At 38.7% G+C, this 26,228-nt stretch overlaps 1 pseudogene; it reads right to left on the bottom strand.

Moving 5' to 3' along the window:
• The window catches only part of LOC135231180 (26S proteasome non-ATPase regulatory subunit 10-like), a 95,519-nt pseudogene that overhangs the window by 17,669 nt on the left and 51,622 nt on the right, over positions 1–26,228 (bottom strand).

Here is a 26,228-nt window from a genome sequence, read left to right as displayed (position 1 = left end):
TTCTAAAAAATTGGTCATTGAAAACCCCATGAAGTTCTACACTGACACACATGGAATTGCCATGAGTCAGAATTAACTCAATGGCAACTGGTACTGGTTTACTGGTAAGATCCTTGGATTCCCTTGTAATCATGAGCTCTTTGTACATGAGGCCTTGAGTTCTCCGCTTCCGTTCCTCCACCTGGGTGTAAAAGGAGACACAATGTATCAACTGGCAGCTAATGTTTGTAAAGTAAACTAGGACATCTGAGAAAATAACAGAAGCATGTGGACTTAGGCAAAACAAGATATATTGGGTAGTTCTGGTATTTTAATTGTCTTGATAGTAGACCCTTAGGTTTAAACATATTTTTAGTCAATCAAAAGCCAAAGGTCTTACTAGTTAAATAAAAATAAGTAAGTATATGTCTTATTATTCATACTTCATAGGAAGTATGAATCTAGGAAAATTGGAAATTGTCAAAAATGAAAAGGAACACATAAACATCGATATCCTAGGCATTAGTGAGCTGAAATGAACTGGTATTGGCCATTTTGAATTGGAAAATCATATGGTCTACTCTTCCAGGAATGAGAAACTGAAGAGGTATGGCATCGCACTTATTATCAAAAAGAACATTTTGAGATCTACCCTAAAGTACAACATTGTCAGTGATAGGATAACACCCATACACCTACAAGGAAGACTAATTAACACAACTATTATTCAAATCAACCCACCTACCACTAAGGCCAAAAATGAAGAAATTGAGGATTTTTACCAAATTCTGCAGTCTGAAATGTATCAAACATGCAAGCAGGATGCATTGGTAATTACTGGTGATTGGAATGCAAAAGTTGAAAACAAAGAAAAAAGATTAGCAGTTGGAAAATATGGCTTTGATGATAGAAATGATGCTGGAGATCACATGATAGAATTCTGTGAGACCAACAACTTTTGCATTGAAAATACCTTTTTTCAGTAACATAAATGGTGAGTATACACCTGGACCTTGCCAGGTCGCCAGATGGAATACACAGGAATTAAGTCGACTATATCTGTGCAAAGACACAATGGAAAAGCTCAATATCATCAGTCAGAACAAGGCCAGGGGCTGACTGAGGAACAGACCATCGATTGCTCATATGCAAGTTGAAGCTGATGCTGAAGAAAATTACAAGAAGTCCACAAGAGCCAAAGTACAACCTTGAGTATGTCCCACCTGAATTTAGATCATCTCAAGAATAGATTTGACTCGTTGAACACTAATGACCGAAGACCACACGAGTTGTGGAATGACTTGAAGGACATCACACACGAAGAAAGCAAGAGGTCATTAAAAAGACAGGAAAGAAAGAAAAGACCAAAATGGATGTCAGAAGAGACTCTGAAACTTGCTCTTGAATGTCAAGTAGCTAAAGCAAAAGGAAGAAATGATGAAGTAAAAGTGCCGAAGAGAAGATTTCAAAGGACAGCTCGAGAAGACAAGTATTTTAATGACAAGTACAAAGAACTGGAGTTAGAAAACCAAAAGGGAAGAACACGCTCAGCATTTCTCAAGCTGGGAGAACTGAAGAAAAAACTCAAGCTTCAAGTTGCAATAGTGAAGGATTCTAGGGACAAAATACTGAATGATGCAGGAAGCAACGAAAGAAGATAAATGGAATACACAGAGTCACTGTGTCAAAAAGAATTGGTCAACATTCAGCCATTTTAGGTGGTTGCATATGATCAAGAACCAAAGGTACTAATGGAAGAAGTCCAAGCTGCACTAAAGACTTTGGCAATAAACAAGGCTCCAGGAATTGATGAAACATCAACTGAGATGTTTCAAAAAATGGATGCAGCACAGGAAGTGTTCACTTGTCTATGCCAAGAAATTTGCAAGACAGCTACCTGGCCAACAGACTGGAAGAGATCCATATTTATGCCTATCCCAAAGAAAGGTGATCCAACATCGGGTCACTATCGATCAACTTGATGGCACCTAACAACGACAACAATATGTCTTATTCATCTAATGCTGCTATCACAAAAATACCCCACATGGATGGCTTTAACAAAGAGTTTTTTTTTCTCACAGTTTAGGAAGCTAGAAGTCCAAGTTCAGGGTGCTGGCTCTGGGGGAAAGCTTTCTCTCTCTGTTAGCTCTGGAGGAAAGCCCTTGCCTCTCTGAGCTTCTGCTCCTGGGCGATCACTGTGTGGCTTGGCATCTCTCTTTCCCCATCTTTGTTTCTCTTGCTTGCTCGTTAATCTTTTTTATATCTCCAAAGAGATTGACTCAAAACATTCCCTACACTAATCCTACCTCATTGACATAACAAAGACAACCCATTCCCAAATGGGATTATAACTACAGGCATTGTTGTCATTGTGTGCTTCTGTTGGTCCTGACTCATAGCAAACCTATAGGACAAAATAGAATTACCTCATGGGGTTTTCTAGGCTGTAATCTTCATGCGAGCAGATCACAAGGTCTTTTCTCCCATGGAGCTGCTGGTGGGTTCAAACCATCCACATTTAGGTTAGCAGCCTGGCACTTAACCATTGTGCCCCAGTGTTCTTCAAACACAGACATAGAGGTTAGGATTTACAACACATATTTTGGGTTGGCGGGGGTGGGGGGCACAATTTAATCCACAATAGCGTATTTTTAAATTTTGGTGTGACAAATACCACAGCACAGGAATGTAAAATAGGGATGAACTTCAGAGGACTGGTTGGGCAAAAGGATCTAGACACAAGTGTGGGAAGCGAAGAAAATTACAAAGAAGAATGGGCAGGTGATCAGTGGAAATTAATACTAAGATCCTCTTCCTATCACAAGCTCGAAGAAAATTTTATGTGTGATTTGTGGAGGTTAGGGAGCCAGAGAGCACACTGATGAAAGCAGCCTACCCACCACATGGCCTAGAGGTTCTCAGAGCATGCAGAATGGAGTGTAACATATCAAAGGGCATCAGGAAGTTTTCAGAGACAGTACCTAATAAAAGTATTTCTGATTCACATGAGACAGTGGTCATGAAGGTGGGAACGTTTGGAAATCTTATTCCACCCCCTCAACATTCATTTGGCTACTATTTATTGAGTCCACTACATCATAAGTACTCTTCTAGGTGGTTGGGAATCCCTAGGTGATACAACCAGTTAAAAAGTTTGGCTGCCAACTGAAAGATTGTAGGTTCAAGTATACCCAGAGGTGCCTTGGAATAAAGACCTGGAGACTTACTTCCAAAAATCAGCCACTGAAAACCCTATGGAGCACAGTTCTTCCCTGATGCACAGGGGGTCACCATGAGTCAGAACTGCCTGAATGACAGTTGGTTTGGTCTAGGTGCTTGAGACAAAGCAGTGAACACAACAGCAAAAATCTCTGCCTTCATGGAGCATATATTCTAATGGAAGAAAATAGACCATTAGATAGACAGGAAGACAGAGAGACGGATAGATAAATAGATAGAAACTGTAGGAAGTTAGATAGATGCCACGAAGAAAAATAAAGCAGGGAAAGAAATGGAGAGTGTTGGGGATGTGATGTAATTTAAAATATGGTGAGTAGGAAAGAACTGAATGAGAACTTGATATCTGAGACAAGGACAAAAGGAAGCTAAGGAATGAACCAAGAGGATATCTGGGGGAAGAGGTTAATAAAAGTGACTGTTTTCTGAACCAACCATCGTGTTAAGGTTATGGGCTGTGATTGTGCTGACTAATTATACACGCTTCTTTCCTCCTTACCAAATTATCTTCTACTCATACCTCAGATTTTGGCTAAAATGTAATTTCCTTAGGAAATTGTTCCCTCTCTTTTTCTTGTCTAGGTTAGAAATCCTTTCCTTTGTCCCCATAGCATTGTACTTCCTCATCCAAATAGTTATCACACTTCTTGGTATAATTCATTGAATTGCTTTCCTTGTATGTTATTCTGAAAGGACTAAAAAGACCTTCCTAGCCTGCTCACCATTGTATCCCCAGTGTCCATTACAGCATTGAGGAAGCAACGTTGTGTTGGGAATCAGACCACTCGGGTTTATACCCTGGCTCTTCCACTTACTTGATAATGCATTTGAGCAAGTTACTTAACCTCTCTTTGCCTCAATTTCCTCATTTTTAGAAAGAGAAAATAGGGTTAGCAGCTGCCTAGCTTATTAAATGAATCTAACAATCGCTACTCTTTCCAGGAATATTTCAATTCACAGAATATTCAATTCGTTCTGTGACGGAATATTCAATTCGTTCTGTGACTGCATGTCAGTGACAGTGGCCCAATAAAAGGAACATGAACTTTAGACTCAGATACATCTGAGTCAATTTGAATATTGAGTTTAATATTCTGTAATTAAATAAATGGGGATAATCTCTCTTGCAAAGGTTGGTTGAAAATTAAATGAGATAATATGAAAAGAACTTGACATATAGTAGGTACTCAACAAACACTTATTCTGCCATCATTTTACCCACATTTGACTATTAGTAAGGAGCCCTGGTAGCATAATGGTTAAGCACTCAGCTGCTAACACAAAGGTTGGCAGTTCGTACCCACCCAGCAGCTCCAGGGGAGAAACACCTGGTGATCTGCTCCTGTAAAGATTACTGCCTAAAAAACCCAATGGGGCAGTTCTATGTTGTCACATGGGGTTGCAGTGAGTTGAAAATCGACTCCACGGCACCCAACAATAGCAACATCTATTATTATCCTTCATTTGCACTTCACTGTTGATGTTTTATAAACATCGTCTGTTGTATGGTCATTTAGCTCTTCCTTATGTCCACATTTTGACTTCCCCAGTAGATTGTAAATTCTTTGGGGTAGGACTATGCATTTTATTTTTCAGAGATTCTCATAATGCCTTGCACAGAACCATTTCCAGAGTAGACAGGCAATATGAATTAAATGAATAATGAACGGAGGGAGGAGAAGAAGAGCAAAAGCCAGAGAAAGAGATTTTGTTAAATCAAGGGTTATATGAAGAATAGAGACCTAGGGGTGGTTCATGGAAATCAATGTAAATGACTCATGCAAATAAGCTGACTGAAACATATTTAGAGCTCCCTTAGGGGAAAAGAAATTCCATTTCCATCCTGAGGATAGATATTTATCTGTTCAGAATACCTTAGATACAGCCCTGCCTGAAGAACAAGGTGACCTCTCAAGATCCATTCTAGACCTATGGTTTTCTCGTGCTTATCTGTGTGTGTGTGCATGTGTATCTCTTTCTGTATCCTAGTTTATTTTTTTCAATCGATTTATCAGTAAGTTCAGACAGAGAGAAGGCAACATTGCAGTCTAAAAAGGTGCATATTTTCTCATTTGGCACAAATAAAACATTCCAAGCAATAACATGGTTACAAATCAAGGTATTACTAATACAAACTAGCTATATTTTTTATTAGGCGAAAGAATAGCACTGCAGATATACCAATCTGGTATTTTAATCTTAAACAAGATTAGTTTGAATATGCAAGAAAGTGGTGCTCAGTTTCAGGTAATTATATGCACAGAATGCACTATTAAAGGCCACGATGTGTCATTTAGAGGCTCTCATCGTTTTTTTGTTGGTAACCTATCGGAGCCCTGGTGGCACAGTGGTTAAAACACTTGGCTGCTAACCGAAAGGTCACTGCTTTGAACCCACCAGCAGCTCTGTGGAAGAAAGGTGTGGCAGTTGGCTTCCATAAAGATTACAGCCTTGGAAACCTTAGGGGGCAGTTCTACTCTATCTTATAGGATCACTATGAGTTGGAATTTATTTGAAGGCAACGAGTTTTATTTTTTTGGTATTAGCAACCTGAGAGCTGAGAGATGATGAACTTAAACAACTATAAGGGAAAGTGGTTTGGTACAATACATGAGGAAAAAGATCTTACTCACAAAATGAGCCTACCAAATTTACTACAATGAATTGAGGTATTTATAAATCCCTCAGCAAAAGCACAGATGAAAAGAAACTATGCATGCAGACTCTATCTACTTCTTCCTAAAGATTTAAATACAGCAGTGTTTTTCATTCTGTGACCTAAGGATCCCTTAGACATTCTACAGACATTTTCTCAGGGGTCCACGAATTATACATATATTTTTAAAATTTTTGCATACTAATGTGAATGACATTTTAAATGATTTTTACTGTTTTAACAACAGAACTGTATTAGTTTTATATTGTGCTAAAACAAAGTACAAACTTAGTGGGTTAAAACAGTACAAATTTAACAATTTACAGTTCTGAAAAACAGAAGTCTGACATTGGTCTCACAAGGCTAAAATCAAGTCTGCAAGGGTGGAATCCTTTTTGGAAACTCTAGGAGTCTGCTTCTTTGTTTTTTCTAGCTTCTAGAGGCCAACTGCATCCCCTCGCTTACAGCCTCCTTCCTCCATCTTCAAAGCCAACAGCATAGCATCTCTCTGACCATGCTTTCATAGTCATGTCTCTCTCTCTGACCACAGCATGGAAAAGTTCTCCAAATTTAAGTTCATATGATTATATTGGGCCCATCTCTAGGCCTTTAAATTTAAACATATCTGGAAAGTCCTTTCGCCATGTAAAGTAACATATTTACAGGTTCTGGGGATTAGGATGTGAACATCTTTTGTGTGTGTGTGTGTGTGTGTTGGGAAAATGCGACATTAATTATTTTTGCCTAACGCAAGAATGATTTTTCAATTATAATAACAGAAAAATAATTTCTTGAAATAAGACTAGTTTTATAAATCAGTATTTTCAAATCGGTGTATGTTTGGATATACAATCCTGGGCATCTACAATATTTTTAAGATGTTTCTTAGTTTGCGATACATGAACATTTAGCTTTTTCTAGAAGTTCTAGACCTGCAGCCTAATCGTAGATAGGATTCCTGTTAACTTTGTTCAGCTATGCCACCAAAGACCCCATGTGATGGAGATGCCATCTTGAAACATGTACTTTAAATTCAAAAGGGTCCATGTTAAGGAATATAGATAGTACTATACAAAACAAAATCTGGAAACCCTGGTGGCGTAGTGGTTAAGTGCTACGGCTGCTAACCAAAGGGTCGGCAGTTCAAATCCGCCAGGCGCTCCTTGGAAACTCTTTGGGGGAGTTCTACTCTGTCCTATAGGGTCACTATGAGCCGGAATCGACTCGACAGCACTGGGTTTGGTTTTGGTTTTGGTATACAAAATCTATTCCCATTCCTGGGAAACCAACTCAATAATCATTTTCTACCGTGGTATGTCAGTATCATCAGCACCAAGTAGAAGGAAAAGTTCATTAGACACCTCTTCCTACAATAACAGAAGAGTAGGATTCTTACTGAGGGATTGTGGGTCTGGAGAAACTCACACTGCCTGCTCTTATCCCTCCACCACTGTATTAAGCAGAAGAAATAGAACATCTTTGATCAATTAACATTAGGAACAGGCAGCATTTAGCCAAGTTGCAAGTGAAAGGTATTACGACAGCACAAGAAGCGGTGGGATAATGATCAAGATAAACAGAAAAGGAGATCATAGAAAATGGTGCTTCTTAACCAGGGTTGCATGGATGAACTTCAGGCGATCTCTGAATTGCCTAAAATTCTGAGCATTTGTGAATTTCTCTTAGGAGAAAGACCTTACTATTTGTAGAAATCTCAAAGAGGTTGTTATTGTTAGTTGCCACCAAGTCAGCTCCGACTCATGGTGTCACCATGTATAACAGAATGAAACAGTCCTGTGTCATCTTCATGATCTTTGGTATGTTTGAGCCCATTATTGCAGCCATCATATCAATCCACCTCATTGAGGGTTTCCCTCATTTTCACTGACCCTCTACTTTATCAAGAGTTATGTGACCCCAAGAAGATTGAGAACCACTATTCTCACAAGAAAATAAAAATAACCTAAGAATTTTAAGAACAACAACGATCAACCAACTAACGGAAAATCAGAATGAAAGATTGAGAAGAGGATACAGGAGGAGGATGTTTATATTTTTGTATGAGTAATTAAACAATTGTTCCAGGAGTGTATATGAGGGGAAATGGAAAGTTCACGGGGTTGTTTTAATCACCAGCTGCCTTTTCTCTTCTTCCTACCACACTGCACAGTCCAGCCCAGCCCACCTTGTCCCCACGGCAAGGTGGCACTTGGCCTCTTGACACTGTTTCATATAGTGACCCTGAGTGTGAAGTTATTGCATTTATGAAACACTGGGAGCTCTAAATGTTCTAAGGCACATACAAAATGCACACACATGTGTGCATACACATATGCAAACACACTAACTTCTCTGAAAGGGTCTATTACTACATATGAAAGCAATGTGAGGCTTACTCACTGCTCTCAAAATACCCCTTTCCCATCAAATTAACTCAAAATAGAAAGGGAAAAAAATACCAATACCAATCTGAGATATACAAAATCTTTGAGTGGCGCAACCAGTCCAGTTAAGCACTTGACTACTAATCGAAAGGTTGTAGGTTTGAACTCCCCCACTGGTACCTCAGAAGAAAGGCCTGATTACACCCTTTTTCTGAAAGAGTACAGCCTTGAAAACCCTTTGGAATGCAGTTCTACTCTACACACGTAGAGTCGTTATGAGTTGGAATTGACAAGTTTTTCATTTTCTTTTTTTTTTTTTTTTTGAGATATACAAGCTTTACTTTTTAAAGCACATTTTCAAAGATGTAGGTTTATCAACACCACTCACCCAAAAAGAATAAAATGCATTGTCTGAAAAATGCAGTGAGACTCTACACCATAAATATAAAGGGTGTAGGACCAGTCTTCTGGAAATATTTACTCATGTTCACCTATGTTGAATGCATTGAATGCCAAATTCTACAACTGAGTCAACACACTCTGATCTCTCATTGTGCCTTTTTTGTCATTTTCTCTAGCATAAATAGTTTGGGTTTCAAAATCTCTGCTGTTCCATTATAAATACAGTTCATTCATGTTTTGTTAAAACACTCCATGTTACTTCTTGGATTCCAATTACCCAACAGAAGGTACATTGAATTTGCCTGGGAAACAGGGACAATGTCTGATTGTAAAAAAATTATGGCATTCCCTCCCTCCCCTAAGAGTATTTTAGACATCTAAGAAAGTTAAACCCTGGGGAAAATATAAACAACCTGTTTGAAATATACACATAATTACATACCCTATTTGTAAAAAATACTGCCACCATATTGCTAGGTAGAGGAAAAAGCAAACATTTACCCCTACATAACTCACACAAATATTCTTTTCTTCATCCCCACCAATGCTATTAGTACATCATTTGGCTTATACATACCAGTTAAGATTCCAGGGGTAAAATGGTGACATTGCACTCTGCTTTTATTAAAAAGTGAGGCAGTGAATATTAGATTAATCAATAAACTTCACAGAAAATGACAACACCAAAATTATAAGAAGAGTAGAGCAGGTAGATATATCTAAGCAATCATGTCTGGTTGTTGGAAAATGTACTTAATTCCCTAGAAAGCAAGGACTTCATCTTATATAGACAGATGGACAGACAGATGGATGGATGGATGGATGGGTGGATGAACAGATGGATGAACGGATGGACAGATGGACGGAGAGGTAGATAGGTAGGGATGTAGTAGGTAGATAGATACACAGAAAGAGATGGATAGCTACGTATCACAGGACTTTACACCTATAAGCAACTCATAAGTTAAACAAAAGTGATTACATAGTGAGGGCCAGAGGAGAGAATTCAGGATTAGGGAGCAAACAGACCTGAGTTTAAAGTCTATGTTTGCTACTCACCAGTTGTTTGATTTAGGACAAAATCTTTTACCTCTGAGCCTGGATTGCTTTCCTCAACTCTAAATGGAGAAAACAATGCCTTCTTTGTAGTACTGTTGACAAGGTTGGCTTGTACCTGGCTCTTGGTAAGCACTGGATAAATGAAAGCTGTTAGCATTGATTATGTAATCGATTCACTCATTCACCAGATATCAAGTTCCTCCTCTCTTCCCAAAACTATGCCATCATGGGACCCTGGTCAGACCTTGACTTCAATACAATAAATACACATTTGGGCTCACACAGTTTACATTTTGAGCCCACATATCTACCTTCTGAATTGACATTTCTAGTTAGGCATTGGAAACCCTGGTGGCCTAGTGGTTAAGTGCTACAACTGCTAACCAAAGGGTCGGCAGTTCGAATCCGCCAGGCTCTCCTTGGAAACTCTATGGGGCAGTTCTACTCTGTCCTCTAGGGTCACTATGAGTTGGAATCGACTCAACGGCACTGGGTTTTTTGTTTTGTTTTTTTTTTTAGTTAGGCATTGTTAGGTGTTGGATTGTGTTCCCAAGAAAATATAGTCAAGTTCTAACTGCAGTACCTGTGAATGTGACCTTACTTGAAAATAGCACCTTTGCAGATATAATTAGTTAACGTGAGGTCATACTGGAATAGGTGGACCCTAACCCAACATGACTAGTGTCCTTATAAAAAGAGAAGAAAAGGCACAGACAGACATAAAGGGAAAATGGCCAGGGGAAAATGGGGGCAGAGATTGGAGTTCTGCTCCAAGCCAAGGAATGCCTGAGACCACCAGGAGCCGGAAGAGATAAGGAAGACTTTTTCTCCAAGAACCTTCAGAGAGAGCGTGGCCCTGGTGTCATCCTGAAATCTGCCTTCTCCAGAGCTGTGAAACAATAAATTCCTGTTCTTTTAAGCCACTGGTCTGTGGTATTTTGTTATGGGAGCCCAAGAATACTAATATAAGTATTAGTATCTTTTCTGTGCATTTTTAAAGAAGAGAAGTTCTGTGGGAGGAGACATGAAAGTGGTTAGCTTTGGAACAATGTACATTTTTCCCATCAAAGGTAGAATTCTACATGAGATCTAGTTCAGAAGACAATGTTCTTCTAAACAACAAGTGTATAATTTCTGAGGATTCCCTTTATTATGGCCAGAGATGTTTCTTGTTTGGTTATGATTTTATTTTTTTCCTCCATTCTTGTTTGAAACCACTGTGATTTACTCTTCTTTTTGTTGCACTGTAGTTGAAGACCTGGTGGCACAGTGGTGAAAAGCTTGGCTGCTAGCCAAAAATTTAGACAGAGAAATAAATATTTAAAAAGCAAAGTTTACTTCTTCCATGTCAAAAAACAAAGTCTAACACTTGGGTTTGTACTGCCATGTCCAAAGGAACAATCAGCAAACAGTTGTCTCCTGTATAAATGCTGGATTTGAGCATTATTTATTCCTTGATCATTATGTCAATGGTAAATGAAGGTGGAGATCAGTGATGAATGGCCCGATCATCTGCTTCTAAGGCATAAGGACTTCAAGCTGTATTGCCTCTAAAGTTTTTCTTTGTTATATTAATTTTTCCTCATATGAAAGTAGCATAATCACATGACCCAAAATAAGCTGGAAAAGAGAAAATATTGTCACTTACAGGATTGGAATAAAGAGAGGCTGGCTTGAGGCTAGCAACTGTAGGAGGTAACTGATTGGAAGCAGAAAGAATGTGTGGTTTTGAATGAAAATGAAACAGAAGTAGAAGCATTAAAAAAAAAAAATTAAAGGGATCAAAACAACCCTATGCTATGTGCGGCAAGCGGTTCCTGGGTGGTACAAATGGTTCACAAGCTCAGCTGCTAACTGAAGGGCTGAAGGTTCCAGTCCACTCAGAGGTGCCTCAGAAGAAAGGCCTGGGGATCTACCTCTAAAAAACCAGCCACTGAAAACCCAATGAAGTACAATTCTACTCTGACACTCGTGGAGTCACCATGAGTCAGAATCAACTTGAGAGCAGCTAGTCCTGATATGTGTGGCAAAGATTGTTAGGTGTCCCATGTCCTGAAAACAAGGACAAGTGACCAAATGGTGCACACAGAGACCTGCAAGAGCAATATTATCAGGGTAAGAACTCACAGGGACAGCAGCAGTAGCTGGTGTACAGGACTCACTTGCATAGCATATTATAGAGCAGGGCATAGCTCTGCTATGGGCACATTGGAAAGGTTGGACATCAGATTCCTGGAGAGAACCCTCGGGATGCAGGGCTTTTAAGTTACATGATTATAGATGTTTTGGTCTCTCTCCTTGCATAATCAGAGAAAGGGAAAAAATAGTATTATGAGATGGAAGAGCCTGGAACCAGGTCTGTCCTGTCATTCAACTTTTATGGCTTGGGACAAGGAAGTCTCTGTCTGTAGAGCTAAGGTCCAAGCCTTGGAACTGTAGCTCTATGACATGACAAAGTAGCAGCAGAATTAGTTGCATCTGTGCTCATAGATGGAGAATACCCTCCCTCCTGGCATAATGAGAGCTAGAGTCTAAGCCTTGAGGATCAGTCTTAGACAATGAATCCTCATTGTTCATCCCAATATTCATCCCCTGCTTTGTTCATGCTGATGATTGCTGTTGTTGTTACATGCCAGTCAGTCAGTTCTGACTCGTAGCAACCTTAAGTATGATAGAATGAAACACTGCCCAGTCTGGTACCATCTTCACAGCTGTTGCTATGTTTGAGCCCCTTGTTGCAGCCACTGTGTCAATCCATTTCGTTGAGGGTCTTCCTAGTTTTGGCTGACCCTCCATTTTACCAATCATGATATCTATCTTCAGGGGCTAGTCCCTCTGGATAGCATGTCCAAAGTATGTGAAACAAAGTCTCACCATTCTTGCTTCAAAGGAACATTCTGGCTGTACCTCTTCCAAAGCAGGTTTGCTTGTTCTTCTGGCAGTTCATGGCATATTCAATATTCTTCACCAACACCATACTTCAAAGGCATCAATTCTTCTTCAGCCTTCTTATTCATTGTCCAGCTTCCACATGCATATGAGGCAATTGGAAATATCATGGCTTGGGTCAGGCCCACCTTAGTCCTCAAAGTGATATCTTTGCTTTTTTAACATTCAAAAAGGCCTTTTGCAAAATATTTGCCCATTGCAATACACTGTTTGATTTCTTGACTGTGGCTTTCATGAGCATTGATTACAGATCCAAGTAAAATGAAATACTTGACAACTTCAATATTTTGTCTGTTTATCATGATGTTCCACCACTCTTCTGTCAGTTTGTCATACTATAGTGGCTTACATGTTGCTGTGATGCTGGAAGCTATGCCACCAATACATAAAATACCAGTAGGTCAGATGGTGGACAGATTTCAGTGAAGCTTCCAGACTAAGACAGACTAGGAAGAAGGAACAGGCAGTCTACTTCTGAAAACATTGGCCAGTGAAAACCTTATGAATAGCAGCAGAACACTGTCTGATATAGTGCCAGAAGGTGAGCCCGTAAGGTTGGAAGGCACTCAAAATGACTGGAAAAGAGCTGTCTCCTCAGAGTCTACCTTAGTGACATGGATGGAGACAAGCTTTGGGGACCTACATCAGCAAATGTAGGTCCCCAAAGCTTGTCTCCATCCATGTCATTAAGGTAGACTCTGAGGAGACAGCTCTTTGCAAAATGAGAAGAAACAACTGCAAACATCCGTTTAATAATCAGAACTTGGAATATATGAAGTATGAACCTAGGAAAATTGGAAATCGTCAAAAATGAAATGGAACACATAAAAATCCATACCCTAGGAATATCAGTATTGGACTGGTATTGGCCATTTTGAATCAGACGGTTATATGGTCTACTATGACAGAAATGACAAATTGAAGAGGAATGATGTCGCATTCATCATTCAAAAAACATTTCAAGATCTATCCTGAAGTATAACGCTGTCAGTGGTAGGATAATATCCGCATACGTATAAGGAAGACCAGTTAATATGACTATTATTCAAATTTATGCACCAACCGGTAATGCCAAAGATGAAGAAACTAAGAATTTTACTAACTTTCCAGTCATAAATTGATCAAACATGCAATCAGGATGCAGTGATAATTATTGGAGACTGGAATGTGAAAATTGGAAATAATGAAGAAGAATCAGTAGCTGGAAAATATGGCCTGGTGATAGAAAAGAAGCTGGAGTCTGCATGATAGAATTTTGCAAGACCATCGGCTTATTCATTGCAAATACTTTTTTTCAACAACCTAAATGGAGACTATACATGTGGACTTCACCAGATGGACCACACAGGAATCAAACTGACTACATCTGAGGGAAAAGACAATGGAAAAGCTCAATATCATCATTCAGAACAAAGCCAGCAGCCGACTGCAGAACAGACCATCAATTGCTCATGTACAAGTTCAAGTTGAAGCTGAAGAAAATTAAAACAAGTCCACGAGAGCCAAAGTATGACTTTGGGTATATTCCACCTGAATTTAGAGACCATCTCAAGAATAGATTTGATGCGTTGAATGCTAATGACCAAATATAAGACCAGTTGTGGGATGACATCAAGGAAAGCAAAAGGTCATTAAAAAGTGTGCATTAGGCCCCATCTAGAGCAAGGGAGAATGAAGAAAACCAAAGACACAAGGGAAAGATTAGTCCAAAGGACTAATGGACCACAACTACCACAGCCTCCAGCAGACTGAGTTCAGCAAAACTAGATGGGGCCTGCGGCTACCACCGCCAACTGCTCTGACAGGATCACAATAGGGAGTCCCAGACAGAGCTGGAGAAAAATATGGAACAAAATTCGAACTCAAAAAAAAAAGACCCGACCTGCTGGTCTGACAGAGACTGGAGAAACCCTGAGAGTATGACCCCCAGATACCCTTTTAGCTCAGTAATGAAGTCACTGCTGAGGTTTACTCTTTAGCCAAAGATTAGACAGGCCAGGCAAGGACAAGAAGGCAGGAGGGGACAGGAGAACTAGGCACAGGGAAACTAAGGTCAAGAAGAGGAGAGTATTGACATGTCGTGGGATTGGTCACCACTGTCATAAAACAATGTCTATAATAATTGTTTAATGAGAAGCTAGTTTGCTCTGTAAACCTTCATCTAAACTACAAATAAAAAAAAAGTTCGTCATGGTCATATCCTTTCACCATACTTATTCAACTGGAAAAACCAATCCTTATTCAAATGGAAAAACCAATCCTCAATTTTATATGGAATGGCAGGGGGCCCCGAATAATTAAAACAATGTTGAAAAAGAAGAACAAAGTAGGAAGACTTACACTTCCTGATTTTAAAACATACTGTACAGCTACAGTAATCAAAATAGCCTGGTATTTGGTACAACAATAGACACACAGACCAATGGAATAGAATTGAAAGTCCAGAAATAAACCCACATAACTGTGGTCAAACAATTTTTAACAAGGGTGCTAAGTTCATTCGATGGGGAACAAAGAGTCTTTTCAAAAAATAGTGCTGTGAAAATTGAATTTCCACATGCACAAAAATGAAACATGATCCATCTCTCACACCCTATGCAAAAACAAACACAAAATGGATTAAGAACCTAAATGTGCAAATTAAAGCTATAAAATTCTTAGAAGAACAAGCAGGGGCAACACAGTCAAGCCTAGCTTTCAACAATGAATTATCTAGTATAATAACTAAAGCACAAATAGCAAAACACAAAATAAATAAATAAATAAATAATAGGACCTCATAAAAATTTGTTCATTAAAAGGCATTACCAAAAAAATGAAAAGACAAGCTACGAACTAGAAGAATATGTTCAGAAATGATATATCTGACAAGAATCTAATAACCAAAATGTATATAAAACTTCTACAACTTGACAACAAAAAAACAAATGTTGTTAGATGTTGTCAAGTCCATTACAACCATAGCCACCCACTGTACAGCAGAAGGAAATAACTCCCTGCCCTTCTCTGTCCTCATAAAGGTTATTATGCTTGAGCCCATTGTTACAGCCATTGTGTCAATGCATCTTCTTTTTCACTGACACTCTACCTTACCAAGCATAATGTCCTTCTCCAGGGACTAGACCCTCATCATAACATGTCCAAAGCTCATGAAATGAAGTCTCGCCATCTTGGCTTCCAAGTAGCACAGTGGTTGTATTTCTTCCAATACAGACTTATTTGTTCTTCTAGCAGTCCCTGGTATATTCAATATTCTTCACCATCACCATAATTCAAATGCATCAATTCTTCTTCAGTCTTCCTAATTCTTTGTCCAGCTTTCACAAGTGTATGAGAGATTTGAAAATATCATGGCTTAAGTCAGGCCCACCTTAGTGCTCAAAGTGACATCGTTGCTTTTTAACACTTTAAAGAGGTCTCTCACAGCACATTTGCCAAGTGCAATAGGTCCCTTGATTTCTTGAAGGCTGCTTCCTGGGTGTTGATTGTGGATCCAAGTAAACTCAGATCCTTAACAACTTCAATCTTTTCTCCATTTGTCATGATGTTACTTATTGCCAGTTGTAAAGATTTTTTGTTTTATGTTGAGATGTAAAACATAGTGAAGGCTATGGTCTTTGATCTTCATCAGTAAGTACTGTAACTCCTCTTCACTTTTAGCAAGTAATGTTGTGTCATCTGCATATCGCAGGTTGCTAATGAGTCCTCCTTAAATGCTAATGCTGCAGTCTTCTTCATATTGTCCAGATTCTCAGATATTTTTGCTCAGCATACAGATCAAATAAGTGTGGTGAAAAGAATACAACCCTGACACACACCTTTCCTAATTTTAAATCAAGCACCCTGCCTTTGTTCTTTTTAAATGACAGCCTCATTGCTAATGCACAAGTTACACACCAGTACAATTAAGTGTTCTGGAATTTCCATTCTTCCCAAAGTTATCCATAATTTGTTATTATTCTCATAGACTAATTCTTTTGCATAGTCAATAAAACTCAGGTAAACATCTTTCTGGTATTCTCTGCTTTCAACCAAGATTCATCTTACATCAGCAATGCTATCTCTTGCTGCACGTCCTCTTCAGAATCTACCTTAAATTTTTGGCAGTTCCTTAGCGACATACTGCTTCAACTGCTTTTGAAACAGCTTCAGCAAAATTTTACTTACGTTTTTTTATGATATCAATGCTATTGTTTGATAATTTCCACATCGTGTTGGGTCACTTTTATTTTCAATATGCACAAATATGGCTCTCTTCCAGTTGGTTGGCCAGGTACCTGTCTTACAATTTTCCAGTACTGCATCGGTTTGTTGAAACATCTCAATTGGTATTCCGTCAATTCCTGGAGCCTTGTTTTTCACCAGTGCCTTCAGTGCAGCTTGGACTTCTTCCTTCCGTATCAACAGTTCTTGATCATATGCTGCTTTCCGAAATGGTTAATCATCAACCAATTCTTTTTGGTACAGTGACTTTGTATTCCTTCCTTCTTGTTTTGATACTTCCTAAGTCATTCATTATTTTGTCCACAGAATGCTTCAAAATTACAACTTGAGTCTTGAATTTTTTCTTCAGTTCTTTCACTTTGAGAAATGCTGAGCATGTTCTTCCCTTTTGGTTTTCTAATTCCAGACATTTGCACATTTCCTTATAATACTTTGTCCTCTTAAGCCACCCTTTGAAATCTCTTCAGCTTTTTTACTTCATTATTTCTTCCATTTGCTTTACCTACTCTACATTTGAGAGCAAGTTTCTGAGTCTATTCTGATATCCATTTTGGTCTTTTCTTTATTTCCTGCCTTTTTAAGAATTTTTGATTTCTTCATGTATGATGTCCTTGATGTCATCCCACAACTCATCCAATATTAGGTCATTAGTGTTCAATATGTCAAATTTATTCTTTAGATGGTCTCTAAAATTCAGGTGGGATGTACTCAAGGATGTACGTTGGCTTATGTGGACTTGTTTTAATTTTCCTCAGCTTCAACTTGAAATTGCCTATGGGCAATTGATCATCTATTCCACAATCAGCCCTTGGCCTTAATCTGACTGATAATATTTACCTTTTCCATTGTCTGTTTCCACAGATGCTGTCGATTTGATTCCTGTGTTTTCCATCCGGTGAGGTTCATGTGTAGTCCCCATTTACGTTGTTAAAAAAAAAAAAAAAAGGTATTTGCAATGAATAAGTCATTGATCTTGAAAAATTCTATCATACAATCTCCAGTGTCGATCCTATTACCAAGGCCATATTTTCCGACTACTGATCTGTCTTCTTTTGTTTCCAAATTTTGCATTCCAATCACCACCAGGCAACTGTCAGCCACCACATCTGTGTCAATTTGTCATACTATGGCAGCTTGTGTGTTGCAGTGATGCTGGAAGCTATGCCACAGTTTTCAACATACCACCAGGGTTACCTGTGGTGGACAGGTTTCAGCGGAGCTTGAAACTAAGACAGACTAGGGAGAAGGACCCAGCAGTCTACTTCTGAAAAAAAAAAATGGCCAGGAAAAACCTTATGAATAGAAGCAGAACATTGCCTGGTATACTGCCAGAAGACAAGCCCCCCAGGTTGGAAAACACTCAAAAGATGACTAGGAAAGAACTGCCCCCTCAAAGTAGAGTCAACCTTAATGATGTGGGTGGAGTCAAGTTTTCTGGCCATTCATTTGCTGTGGTGACATGGCTTAAAATGAGAAGAAACAGCTGCAATCATCCATTAATAATCGGAATGTGGAATGTACGAAGTATGAATCTAGGAAAATTGGAAGTCATCAGAAATGAAATGGACGGTGCAACGATCAATACCCTAGGCATTGGTGAGCTGAAATTGGCTTGTACTGACCATTTTGAATCAGATAATTACATAGTTTACTATGATAGTCTACTATGCTGGGAATGACAAATTGAGGAGGAATGGCATCATATTCATTGTCAAAAAGAACATTTCAAGATCTATCCTGAAGTATAACACTTTCAGTGATAGGTTAATATCCATACCCCTTCAAAGAAGACCAGTTAATATGACAATTATTCAAATTTAGGCACTGACCACTAATGCGAAAGTTAAGGAAATTAAAGATTTTTACCAACTTCTATAGTCAGTAACTGATCAAATATGCTATCAAGATGTATTGATAGATACTGCTGATTGAAACGAGAACAAAGAAGAAGGATCAGCAATTGAAAAAAGGCAAATAACCATAAAATGGACAAAGGATTTGAATAGACATTCAATGGCCACCAAACACACGAAAAGATGCTCAACATCTTTGGCTATTACAGAGCTGTAAATCAAAACCACAATGTGATACCACTTAACTCCCACTAGGATGCTAAGATTAAAAACAAAAAAAAACCAAGAAATTAACAAATGTTGGCAAGGATATAGAGAAATTGAAACAAAGATCTTCACAACTGGACCAATAAGCAATACCATGATAAACAGAGAAAAGATTGAAATTGTCAAGGATTCCAATTTACCTGGATCCACAATCAACACCCATGGAAGCAGCAGTTGAGAAATCAAACAAGGTATTACACTGGGCAAATCAGCAGCAAAAGACCTCTTTCAAGTGTTGAAAAGCAAAGATGTCACTTTGAGTACTAAGGTGTGCCTGATCCAAGACATGGCAAACCCTGGTGGTGTAGTGGTTAAATGCTGCAGCTGCTAACCAAAGGGTTGGCAGTTTGAATCTTCCAGGCGCTCCTTGGAAACTCTATGGGGCAGTTCTACTCTGTCCTATAGCGTTGCTATGCGTCGGAATCAACTTGACAGCACTGGGTTTGGTTTTTCTTTTTGGTTTTCATATGCATGTGAAACCCGGACAATGAATAAGGAAGATCGAAGAAGAATTGACGCATATGAATTGTGGCGTTGTCAAAGAATATTGAATATATACCATGGACTGCCAAAAGAACAAACAAATCTGTTCTGGAAGAAGTACAGCCAGAATGCTCCTTAGAAGCCAGGATGGGGAGACTTTGTCTCATGTATTTTGGACATGTTATCAGGAGGGACTAGTCCCTGGAGAAGGACATCATGCTTGGTAAAGTAGAGGGTCAGTTATAAAGAGGAAGACCTTCAATGAGATGGATTGACACAGTGAATGCAACAATGGGCTCAAGCATAACAACAATTGTGAGGATGGCGCAGGACCAGGCAATGTTTAGTACTGTTGTACACATGAACGCTAGCCTTTATGGAGCCATGGGGGATGGATGAATCCCTCAAACTATTGCCCTGAGTTAACCTTTAAAATGTAAATCAACAATATCCCCTGAAGTCATCTTAAAACTGAACAATTGTTTAGCTTAACTCGTGAAAAAGGTTTGCCATAAGCATTATGCTCTTTTAAGAACGATCTATATGGGATCAAATTGATCAAAGAGCAACTCAAAAGATTAGATAAGAAACTTAGGGGACAGTGAATTTATGTTAATGAGGGAGCAACAACTCAGAAAATGATTGCACAGCTCAAAGAATGTAATCAGTGTCCTTAAATGGTACATGCAGAAATTGTTGAATAGGTGTATGTTTTGCTGTGTATATTCTCAACAACTACAAAATAAATAAAATTTAGCATAAAAAGAAGTATAAAGACATCTAAGATTAATCATACTAGCTTTTAAGATTCTTGAGTTTTAGGCCTACACTCAAAGGTGTGTACTGGTCCTCATATAAAATATCACCAGCCATAATAAAGGCCAAATACTACATTGTTCCTTTCCTTCTGCAGGTTTTTTTTTTTTTTTTAATCCTGAAAAATGTGTGTGTGTGTTTTTAAATCTTTAAAAAATATGCTTATTCATAGAGTGTAAATTAAAGGTCATGAGTCTAATTGCCTCATTTTAGAGGAATAGAAACTGTATAGATTCAGTATAGATGAAGTGACTTCATCCAGCAAGCTTGTGATAGATACAGCTCTTGTTAGCTGTGGTTCACTTAGCCCCCAACTCATGGTAACCCTGTAGACCATGAGACCTGACTGTTGCAGTCAACTAGGTTTTCATTTACTGCTTTTTCAGAAGTAAATTCCTAAGCCTTTCTTCCAGATCTACCTCTATCAAGGATCTTACTTAAACTAAAAGACCTATTATAAATTCTATTATTTTTATATATAAAATTAATTTACCTTCCTGTTGGCTCACTAATTTTCCCCCTTCACCCCTTCTACCAACAGACAAACACATACTCTCTCATTCTGTGCCATTGCCATTCAGGTGGAGCAAGGGATTCAAGCATAAACCAATCAGTAAACTGAAGTCCTCTGATCACATAATTAGTTCAGAAATGGGCACGTGACCCAATCAGAACAAATGAAACTAACTGAGATTTTTTGCTGGTAACACTGAGACAAAGGCTCTTATTCTTCCCACAGAGCTGAAGTACAAGGACGTAAAAATTGAATATGCTATAGATATCATACAGTCACAAACGGTCAACCTATGTAAGAATGAAACCAATACAAAGAGGAGAGAAAAAAAAGAATATATTTTCTTAATCCCTTTACCAGAATATTTCTAAAGCTAGCTTAAGCTCTTGAGTTGTACAGACTTTGGGCCAATAAATTCCCTTTTCTCCTAATCACTGTTGCTGGGTTTTTGTCACTGTCGAAAGAGTCTTATCTAATATACCAGGTATTTCCAGCCTAAGTTATCAAATACGTCAGTTCAGTTAAAGCTGCAATATGTTACTTATAAAATATTTAGGGGATCATTTAAGACATACTTCATGACATAATTTTCCTTTTGTAAGTTCTTAAAAAGAAGACATACTTTTTCATTTTGAGGGGTAAGGTCATATATACATAAAAGCTATAATATAATATATTCACTCCTTTGAGTCTTAGAGAAGGAATTCCATATATTTAAAGGTAGTATGTTTTAGTATTTCAGGATTAGTTTAATATTTCCTGTAACTGCTATTTCAACTAAAGAGAATTATAAGTAAATTGGCATTGCTATTTGTAAATTTTTTAATTCATTCACAAGAAATCAAATGGCTAATACAATTTCCAAAAATGATCTAGTGACTATCACAATGCCCAACTCATAGAAGATGCTCAATAGATACTTGCTGAAGAAATAAACAGTCCATTCCTCAAGCTTTTTCTCAATGCCCATGACTTATTCCTGCAGTCATTTTTAAATGGGAGAGAACTCAGGTTCATCTCTCCTTGTTGTTACTGTTGTTAGGTGTCATTAAGTCTTTTTTTGACTCATAGTGACCCAGTGTGGCAGAGTAGAACTGCCCAGTAAGGTTTTCTAAGCTGTAATCTTTATGGAGCGTATCACCAGGTCTTTTCTTCCACAGAGCAGCTGAGTGGGTTCAAACCACCAATCTTTCAGTAACTCTGTATAGGTCCATAATTGCTAAACATACAAACACACACAGTCAAATACACACACAGACACACACACAAATGCATTAAACATAAATGTAAAAAAGTATTAGGAACAATAACACAAATCTCTATGGACTGGAGCACAGGTGAGTGTGTGATCTATAACCATCTTTCTATTCTACTGGTCATTGGGAAGGAACCTAAACCTACCCATCTCTGAAGATGTCCATAGTCTGAGGCACCAGCTTGCTGCACACTGCACATGGATCTTCATCACATGGGTCTTACAAGCTCTTGCGACAGGGTGACTCCATGACTCCCTTAGATAATATACTTGGGTAAGATATAAAAGCTTCTTGGTCTGTCAAGTTTCTTCATCCATAAATTGGAGGGTTATTCCCCCTCTCCTGAGCTCAAATCAACCATCAAAAATCCCTAATTTAGAATATCAGTTTCCATTTTCTCTTCTCTAAATTCTTACCAGACCCATAAACCCACTGTAGTTAAGTCAATTCCGACTCATAGCATCTCTATATGACAGAGTAGAACTGCCCCATAGGATTTCCAAGGCTGTAATTTTTATGAAAGCAGACTGCCACATCTTTCTCCTACAAAGAAGCTGTTGGATTTGAACCACCTACCTTTTAGTTAGTAGCTGAGCACTTTAACCACTGCGCCACCAAATCTCCTTAAATTCTTACCAGATCTGTTTTTTTATCTGTTTTTGATGAAATATTCTCTAACAGAATGACACCACATCTACTCATTTACTCAAAAACATGTATTGAAGACTTTCTATGGGCTGAGCATATGCCAAGAATATTAAATCAAATAAGATAAACAAATCGATCAACAATTAAAGTTCAATGTGCTAAAAGCTTTGATAAAGACAACAAAGGGTGACACAGGAGCATAGGAGAGGGACATCTAAATTAGACCAGGAAGTAAAACTTATTTAACAGAGGCAATGATAAGGATAGGGGAAGGGTGTTCCAGAAAGAGGAAATGACACTAAAAAAGGCACAAGGCATCAACCAGTTTGACTAGTTGAAGAAACCATAAATGTTTCTGAATGGCTGATAAGAAGGGTTCGTGAGGAAGAAGAGTAGGAGATGGAATAACTGAGTGGATAGGAGCCTTATAAGAGCTGATCTCCATATCTAAGTTTTCTCTCTTTTCACCCACAGGCTGTCAATTCATTTCACACATATTTAACTGTCCTAATATTATAAGATAGTGATGGCAGTGACTATGTTTATCTGCCTATTTTGTACAATCCACTGGGCCGGGTACATTACCTATGTTTTATTTAATTTTCACATTGAGTCCAAAATAGACTGTTCGTTGAGCGCTCACATTTTGCAACTTTGTGACCAGAATTTCATAAGCTTGTCTTCATTCTTTATCTTAGTTTTGTGAAGGATCGCAACAGCCTTTCCATGGGATCCTAAACTCTAGGACAACTTCTTAGACCCAGCCTGTCTCTCCTTGAACTCCTGTCCTTCCTGAAGCAGTCTTCTTTCACTGTCTTCTTTAGAGCTGACATTCCCAATTCTCTCCTTCCAGGTTCTACCTCAAGACAGCTAAGTGGAAGATAAATCACCTAGAGCCTCCATCTGCTTTTATATTGGTCATGACTCAGTAACAGAACGGAATCCACTCCAGCCGATTGGAACACGAGAAAATTTACTACAGTGTATTAAAAGGTTTAAAGAATTGTTGGAAAAGCTGAACAAACAGACTCTAGGCTGAGCATTTAGAAATGACAATTTGAAGAAGAACGTGTCATCAGGATTGGAGGAAGATTCATTGACAACATGCAATATGCAAATGCATAACTTTACTTGCTAAAAGTGAAGAGGACTTCAAACATTTACTGATGAAGATCAAAGACTACAGCCTTCACTACTGATTGTCCCTTAACATAAAGAAAACAAAAATCCTTACAAGTGGACCAATAAGCAACAACACGATAAATGGAGAAAAGATTGAAGTTGTCAAGGACTTCATTTTACGTGAATCCACAATCAACACCCATGGAAGCGGCAGTCAAGAAATCAAAGAATGTATTGCATTGGGCAAATCTCCTGCAAAAGACCTCTTTAAAGTGTTAAAAGCAAAGATGTCACTTTGAGGCCTAAGGTGCACCTGACCCAAGCCATGGTGTTTTCAATTGTCTCATATGCATGTGAAAGCTGGACACCTAACACCAATAGCATTTTATCTTCCTACTCGCCTATGTTGTAATTCCATACCTTCTCTTCTCTCTTCAAACTGCTATATAGTCTTCTCCATCTCATTCTCTGTTGAAATCTTGCCCTCATCTCACTGAAAAATTTAACACAACCAGTAAAGGCTACCACCAATAATCACATCTCTCTACTTACCAAATTTTATGCCCATACATTATATTTCCTTTCTTCTTACTGAAGATGAACAGTTCACACAACTACCCAAAGTCAACCCCTCCCCTTGTGTACTAGATCCCAAGCCCTCTTGCCTACTCAGGGATATTTCTCCATCAGTGGGGTGCTCTCTCTCCACAACATATTTTCCCTCTCTATGGAATCATTCCCATTAACACACAAGAATGCTGTTATAAATAAACCTTCTCTTAATTGCACTCTCTCTTCCAGCTTGTGCCCCATTATTCTACTTTTCTTTAAAGCAAAATAACTTGAAAGAGTTAACTCTACCTGCTGTCTCCAGCTCCTCTCTTCCTTTTCTTTTTAAACCACCAATAGTGCATGTTGTTGCTGGGTGGAAACCCCAGGTTCTGCTAGGTGTGACTCAGCCAATAAACAAGTGATTGAGGTGTGAGAGTAGAAAGGTCCCTTTATTTTGTTGCACAAGGAAAGGAACAGTCAGGGCTGCTGCTGCTGAAATGGCTCAGTGGGGGCGAGAGGGGTTTACAAGCAGGAAGTTCATATAAGTTACAACAGCAACATTTTTAATCATTTTCTATGCAGGCACAATGGGGTTTACATACAACTTCATGCATCACATGTTCAGAAAATGGCGGTTAAACTTACCCAGAGGTGGGAAGTTACTGTATATGAAGTATTTATTTTTTTATTATTTTATTTTGGTTACTTTAGTGTTCATAAACACTAAAGGTAGGATGTGTTTCAACTTATGGAGGAACAGTCTAGAGTCCAACTAGAAATACTTCGCAGAATAATTGGCCTGGTTCTATTTGTGTTGTTCTGCCTTAGAAGGGGATAGAGGGTACATGGGAGGTTACTGAAGACTCACAACAGCCACACAACCATTTACTCAGAATTAACCAAGATTCAATACAGAATAATATACAACAATAGAACAATTTCAATAGTTATTCAACGCCTGCAAAGCAAGTTGTAAGCTTAGAGCAAGTACCTCAGCAGGAGTAATTATCAACATGTTTATAAGACTTTGAAGGTTAGAAAACATCATTCATAGATGAGAACTTGTGCACAAGTACGTTAGTTTCCAGGACACTGAGAAAAAGCACAAAACATACAAAGCATAAATGCAAGTTGCTTACCTCTTCAACATTGTCTTGAGTATTAAACCCAGGCCACCTTTAGCCACTTGTACAGGTGTTTTTCTTCTTTATTCTCAGTGTAACTACTTGCGCCTTGGGACACCAACAGCTTTGCTTCTTCTACTCTTCCCTCATCACAGGCTGTGTAAAGGAGTGTTACCCTCAGGGTCTTGGATATTTGTGGATGCTTTGTAGTACCGATGGATATGAATCATCTTCAAGTTACACTTGGCTGCTGCCCGGTGCATTGCTGTAGCCTCAAAATGGTCCTCAGCCTCTGGATTAGCACCACCTTCTAGTAACATGACAAATATGCCTTTTTTGGGAAGCTGCATAATGCAGAGGAGTGCAGCCATTTTGATTGACAGCATTCACTTGAGCACCTTTTCCCAGAAGGGCTTTTACAATCTCTTTCTAGCCAGCAGAAGCAGCAACATGAAGAGGAGCCCAACCTGCATCATTATCATTCACTGACACCCTAAGTGCAGCAAGTATTCAACTGTTTCTGTATGTCCTGCTGAGCTTGCCCAATGCAATGCAGTTTGGCTGTCCTGGTCAGTTCTGGTAGCCGGGGATTTATCAGCCAGGATCCTCTCTTTCATCTCCTCCAGCTTTCCATTGTAGGTCAGGTTGCAGGCCATTAGGTTAGACATACACCCCTCCATTTTGCTTTCTTCAGGATCTC

Source organism: Loxodonta africana, chromosome 4 (genome assembly GCF_030014295.1).
Source record: "Loxodonta africana isolate mLoxAfr1 chromosome 4, mLoxAfr1.hap2, whole genome shotgun sequence".
NCBI classification, from domain to species: Eukaryota; Metazoa; Chordata; class Mammalia; order Proboscidea; family Elephantidae; genus Loxodonta; species Loxodonta africana.
This window is presented reverse-complemented; position numbering and strand designations above follow the sequence as displayed.